Source organism: Scleropages formosus, chromosome 21 (assembly GCF_900964775.1).
Source record: "Scleropages formosus chromosome 21, fSclFor1.1, whole genome shotgun sequence".
NCBI classification, from domain to species: Eukaryota; Metazoa; Chordata; class Actinopteri; order Osteoglossiformes; family Osteoglossidae; genus Scleropages; species Scleropages formosus.
In genome coordinates this window covers 6672455-6679156 of record NC_041826.1, presented here as the reverse complement: position 1 = coordinate 6679156, position 6702 = coordinate 6672455, and positions in this window count along the sequence as shown.

Below are 6702 nucleotides of genomic sequence, written 5' to 3'. Positions count from 1 at the left end.
CATCAGGGCAACATAACACAGCAGGCTACTGACAGATCAATTTGAAGGCACCGAAAAGCCTGTCATGAAATGTGTAATATGTGAATACACCATCTGTCTTATGTGCCCATGACTGGATCCTTTGGAGTTCGTATGGTGGGCGGAAGAAAAATTAATTATCATGGACAGAAATTTATTAAAAAATGTCTGTTTGTACACCTGAAAACAATACTACCTGTGTAATGACACACTATTACTGTATATATGTTTACACATGTCAGATGCACGCGTGATATCTTTGCTATTATTCACGAGACTCCTTTTGTTCGAAAATGTCGTGCAACAGTATTGGTGGGCAAGTTCCCGTAATACAAAAAGGTGTCTCATATTGCCTCCTCACCTGTATCTATTACATCTGCAACAAAACAAAATGGCATGAATATGATGGGTTTTTTTTTTTTTTAAATGATCTCCAGTTTCTACCCTGGTAAACTGCAATAACACGCTGACCTCTTTGTGCACATCTCCCACCCTCATGAGGCTGTGGCCTCTTGCAGCTGTATCTAATGGGGAACAGAGGATGGCCCGAGCCTTCCCTCACACATGTGCTGTGCATTTCCTCCATCTGCTTTTCATTCGCCGCCTTATGTCCAGGACGACAGGGCTCCACTTAGAGTGTAGAATGTGGTTTGTTTGGCAAAACCTTCGCTTTATCCGTTAAATGGCTGGTAAACCCGCTTTGCTTGAGATACCATCTACATCGCGGCAGAGCGTCTTGCCATGCAAAACGGACATGGGAACATTTAACCCAGTTCCTACTGGGGGGCAAACCCTGGCCTGAAAGAGTTAGAGGATCTCACTAGTATTTGTCACATTGGTTGGGAGAACATCCATGTTAGGCAAAGTACACTAATGCCCATTTAAAAGACATTGCGCTGGAAAAACCACAAGGGCTTTAATGAGAGAAGAGGGTAAAAAAATAAACGTCATCAGTGGTTTGTTTCCTGTCACCTTTCTTAAAGAATAATGCGATTAAAGAAAGAAGTTAAAGATACATCAGTTATTATCAGATGTCTATGTGTATAAAACTAATAATAAAATCCCTTGCAAAATATTGCTTTGGCCCAACAATTCTCTCAATCCTATCAATCGCATTAGTTCTTTCAATCCATGATAATGATTGCCTGCAAATTATGCAGTTGTCAGTATTCCTGCTCTATACAACATTGTTCCAGCATATTGTGCAAATCATGGTGTTTGTTGGTGGTACATATGCAGGTGGGTGGGACTGACCCAGGCCCTGCGCTAAGAATGAATCATGACAAGATTTCCACTCATGTGTGGAATGGTAATTTGTCTGCAACCCAAAACAAGACCTCAGTTCAACACAACCCACCCATATTATCTGCCGTCAACGGTTCGTTTTAAGCCTGACCTCCAGCAAAACGTATAATTATGTTTGCAATGAAAAATACAGTGATATGGATTTCAGTATCAATTGGGGGGGAGAGAAATCACTGCTAATGCACTAGCATCATCTAGTGGTGGATTTACAAGGACTGTGCTCACACATGGTCACCATTTGAACGAATTCTTGAACTGATGTTCTGAATATTAAAATATTTTTCATCCTTTTAACTCTTCTGTCAACCTGTTTCTATTCAAAAACTGCCTTGGATTAATTATAGCAGTTTAATTCCCACAGTGCCTAGTATATCTAAAATATCTTTTTAATCAAGTGGAAATCCAAATATCGTAAAATGGGTTAGATAATTAATGTCATGTGCTCATCCATATTTCAGTCTATTTCATTTGCATTTATTGAATTTAATTTTCCATGTAAAATTCATCCTTGCAATGCAATTGCGCATGATTAACATTCCCCACTGGGGAGCGTAGTGGCAGAGCAGGTTTGGCCAGGTCCTGCTCTCCAGTGGGTCTGGGGTTCGAGTCCTGCTTGGGGTGCCTTGCAATAGACTGGCATCCTGTCCTGGGTGTGTCCCCTCCCTCCATCCAGCCTTACACCCTGTGTTGCCGGGTTAGGCTCCGGCTCGCCACGACCCTGCTTGGAACAAACGATTTCAGCCAGTGTGTGTGTAATATTCCCCATGCTTTTGTTTTTTTAATCAAAATGATCTTCCACTTCTTGCTATTTTAGCTGTTGTAATGTCATTAAAGGTACAAAAGCATCACAGAAGCTTCAGATCGTATTATCAGTATTGATTAATATGTGGAAAGAACGCGGAGGGCGAATGTTAAGAACTGATGGTGGAAACCTCCATGCTGCTCTGTGCTTAAAGTGACCGAAGGTGGTCACTATTGGAGAAGCGAGGAGAAGGCCTTCCGGGCGTTTCCATCCATGCAGCGGGCGAACACGTTTGTTGCTCCATTCTGCTTTATGAAGCATGCGCAGCTGCACCATGGGGTCTCGGCAACAAAGCGCTCTCAGCTAATGCAGCAGCGTGTGACTAGATTCCTAATGTGCGCCGCAACCAGTCGCATGTGCATCGCTCACACGCCGACACGTGCGCCTGCTCCGCGCAGCTCTACGACGATGTATAAAAACTCATATCTCGTAAGTGGATGCGATGACGGAAATTAGATGATGGGATATTCTCGACGCACCAGGTTACCAAGCACATGACACCATCCCGTGTTTACAACTTGTGCTCAAAACGCATTACGTTTGTTTTGTTTATGACCAAATTGCCAGTCTTCCTTGGGGAAATCGCAAGGGTGCTGAACGCCATAACAAAGCAATTAAAAAGCTGTCTGAGTCACGCTTCGGCAGCGGCTGCGGCATTTATGTCTGCTGTGTTTCCTCTTTACTGTAGTCTGGAGATTATGAGAGAAAGATCAGGCCGAGAGAAAAGGAGCCCGGGTACGACAACAGGTAGGGCCATGACTGCGGGAATAGCACTGTGCATCATACGAGAAGAAAAGGGGGAACGCAGCCTTTTGGACAGCTGTAATAAAAGACGAGTCCGAGTTGGACTCTCATGGTTTCGTTGTAATGAATCCTGCTTCTTCGGAGGCGATGACGAGACGAATGGACGATCCTTCATTCCGTCATCACACAAACGCGAATCACGAAGCTTCAATAAACACAAGGCTGCAACCTCCTTTTCATGCTCTAGGATCAAATTAAACCATAAACACACACACACACACACACACACACACACACACACACACACACACACACACACACACACACACACACACACTTCTGAACCGCTTGTCCCATACGGGGTCACGGGGAACCGGAGCCTACCCGGTGACACAGGGCGTAAGGCCGGAGGGGGAGGGGACACACCCAGGACGGGACGCCAGTCCATCGCAAGGCACCCCAAGCGGGACTCGAACCCCAGACCCACTGGAGAGTAGGACCGTGGTCCAACCGACTGCGCCACCGCGCCCCCCTAAACCATAAACACACACACACATTTTCAGAACCGCTTGTCCCAGATGGGGGTCACGGGGAACCGGAGCCTAACCCGGCAACACAGGGCGTAAGGCCGGAGGGGGAGGGGACACACCCAGGACGGGACGCCAGTCCGTCGCAAGGCACCCCAAGTGGGACTCGAACCCCAGACCCACTGGAGAGCAGGACCTGGTCCAACCCACTGCACCACCGCGCCCCCCAAACCATAAACATTCAGACAAAAAATAAAAAAGAAATTTTAAAAATTCCCCTCCTGGGTAACCGCTTACATTCTATATTGATGTCACTCCAGGTGTACGACTTTGACAAGCGGGTAGCCGCAAGCATTCGATACTGCTGAGAGTATTATGCTTATACAAAAGTTGAGGACATACAAGAACCCTCCCACATCCTTCATAAAGTATTCATGCTATGATCTATGAGCGACACTAAATGCAGTGGAATAAAATGCAATAAAAGATGTTCCCAGTATGTGGTACGCATATTTGTAACTGCAGAAGGAAATGGAAAAAAATGAAAGTTTTTTTCTTACTCCAATAGAGTAAAAAGGGCACACGCCCCTCGCTACTCTCTGAAAACTTGTTCGGGGGAAAAAAAAAATTCACAGAATCAGGAAATGCAACACCTTCTCGGAATTTCTTTGCACGCGTTGCAAGGAAGCAGAGCAGAGCTTCATTGAAATTGTTTCACAATTTCCCTTGACCTCTCACGACCTGATCCAAGGGCCTCAACCAAGTGGAGGAGATCGGGCGGTCAGTGCTGACGGACGCTACCGTACATCCCACGCTCCTCTCACTGACTCAGCTGCAGCGGTGATTCTCTCTGGAGTTCGCCGTTCTGTCATGATATTTCCGTCAGCACCGACCCCACTTCACAGGCAGAATTTGTAAAATGGCACGCAGTGATTTAATACACATGGGTCATAATGCAAGCTGTTCAAAGCTAATGAAAATGTGAAGCAGGCATACACTGTTTACACAGTAAAACATGAACAGTTGTGCCAGACTCTTGCAATGTTTCAAGTCAGAGTGTACCACTGAGCGAAGGTGAATGGAATACCTCTAAAGGAATATGGAAATGTTAGGGTTTTTCATATAATTTGATAAACAAGTAGAGTTAATGAACCGTTGGGAAATTTTACAATGAGTTCATGAAACATAAAGGAAACTGAAAATGTTCAGTAAAATAAATCACCAGCAAGAACTGAATCTTCTGCTTCTTTAAAATGCATCTTATTGGGTTTTGCCTTGTGAACGCTCATGTCAGACCACCTCATGCTCCCTGTGCTGGGTTGGAAGAGACGCTCCATCCCAGGGAAATAACACACTGTGTGTTGTTCACTCACACATACACACTATGGGCAATTGCAGACTTGCCAGTACAACTGAGACACACCTTTGGAGGGTACTATAACATCCCAACCTAATCATGGCCTACCTCACAGCAAGAATTCTGTGTTCCTCCTCTCTTGGCCACTTGCTCACCCCCCTTATAAATGGTCCAAAATTGCAAGCACATCCATTCTTGGTCCTAATGTTGTGGAATGAACTCCCTCTGTACCTCAGAGTGGCTGTGTCCCTTTCCTTCCTAAACATCATCTGGCTTTAGGTTCAGTTTCTCTGCTGAGCTCCTGACACTTTTGTATTTCACAACTCTTTCATTTTTAATCTAGCTGTTTTCCTATTGGAGGGTGTGGTGGCGCAGTGGGTTGGACCGGGTCTGCTCTTCGGTGGGTCTGGGGTTCAAATCCCACTTGGGATGCCTTGTGATGGACTGGTGTCCTGTCCTGGGTGTGCCCCCTCCCCCTACAGCTTTTCACAGTGTGTTGCCAGGTTAGGCTCTGGCTCCTTGTGACCTTGTATGGGACAAGTGTGTGTGCATTTTCCTATTCTGTCATTTCTGTAGGTAGTTACTAGAATGTGTGAACTATGAAAATGGTTGTATCGAATAAACAAGCTGAATTTGTTTCAAAAATCATGTTTATGTATCTCTGAACCCTAAGTTGTACGTCAGTTAAAGACAAGTATGTGCCAAATGGATAAAGGTAAATGTGTGTGTGGGTTTCCCCTGCTGCTCTGGTTTCCTCCCACAGTCAGAAATGTAACACGTAGAAAGATATATTAGAGCTGAAAAGAAGTTGTAATTTTATGAATCAAAGACCAGGCTGAAGCTCATCATAAAAAAAATGCCCTGGAAAATGTTGTGTACGCCTTAAAATACCAGTAGTGGAAAAAACTTGTACCATGCCATGTTTTCAAAATGTCTGTAAATACAGAGAATAAGTGGTCCAAAGTTAAACCCCCTGAGTTCCCAGGACACCAATTAAACCCAGTGTAAGATTAAGGAGAGTTTAAGACGGGGGATCTTCACCAAGGCTCGATTCCTTTGGAAAACCAGTCCCTCGTGATTATTATTACTTTTTCACTCTCTTCTTTCATTCATTTTTTAAAGGAATTTACAATTCCGGTTGGATTTTGTATTTAACTCAAGTCCTCATAATAACATCTTCGCTGAACTCCAATGAAATATTTCTTGGAACCAACAAATGTGTAAAAGAAAACTGATTAAATGTAAATGAATTAAAGCCCTGAATACATGGACTTCAAAGAAACTTTATTTACAGTGAAAATTAGAACGGTACACAAAAGGCAGACCATTAAACTTTTTGGTATAAAACACTTAAAGGGGAGACAACAAAATGTCCATCTAAAGGACATCATGAGCGGAGTGAAAACACAGTAGACATGCAGCCATGCATCCATACAGACATACTTTGTAATAATTTTCATTTTTGCAGGGATAAAATGAATTAACAAACAGTAAGCACAACTATACACAGATCGCCCCTTCCCATTTCTTACTTTTTCAAAAAAGAAAAAAAAAAAGTTAAAATGTCCATTTTAACACTGTTTTTAACTAAAAAGAAAAAGTAAAGAAAAATGTAAAATCAACTGTACAGTGTCTAAAACGTGACATTAAAACTAAATTTTTTCATGTAGCTGTTTTTCTCCAAAGCAAAGTACAATCTTAAGCTGCTTACAAATATTTACCCATTTGTACAGTTTGGTAATTCTACTCGAACAATTTAGGGTAAATACCTTGTTCAAGGGTACTACACCTGTAGGGGGGGATTCAAACCTGCGACTTTTGGGTCCAAAGGCAGCAGCTCTAACCACCACATTTTCAGCTGCCCCATTATTAAAATTAAATAGAATTATATTCAATTCAATCTATAAACTTGTGTGTTGAATATCCTAACAGTTTTTGTGCCCTTTTGT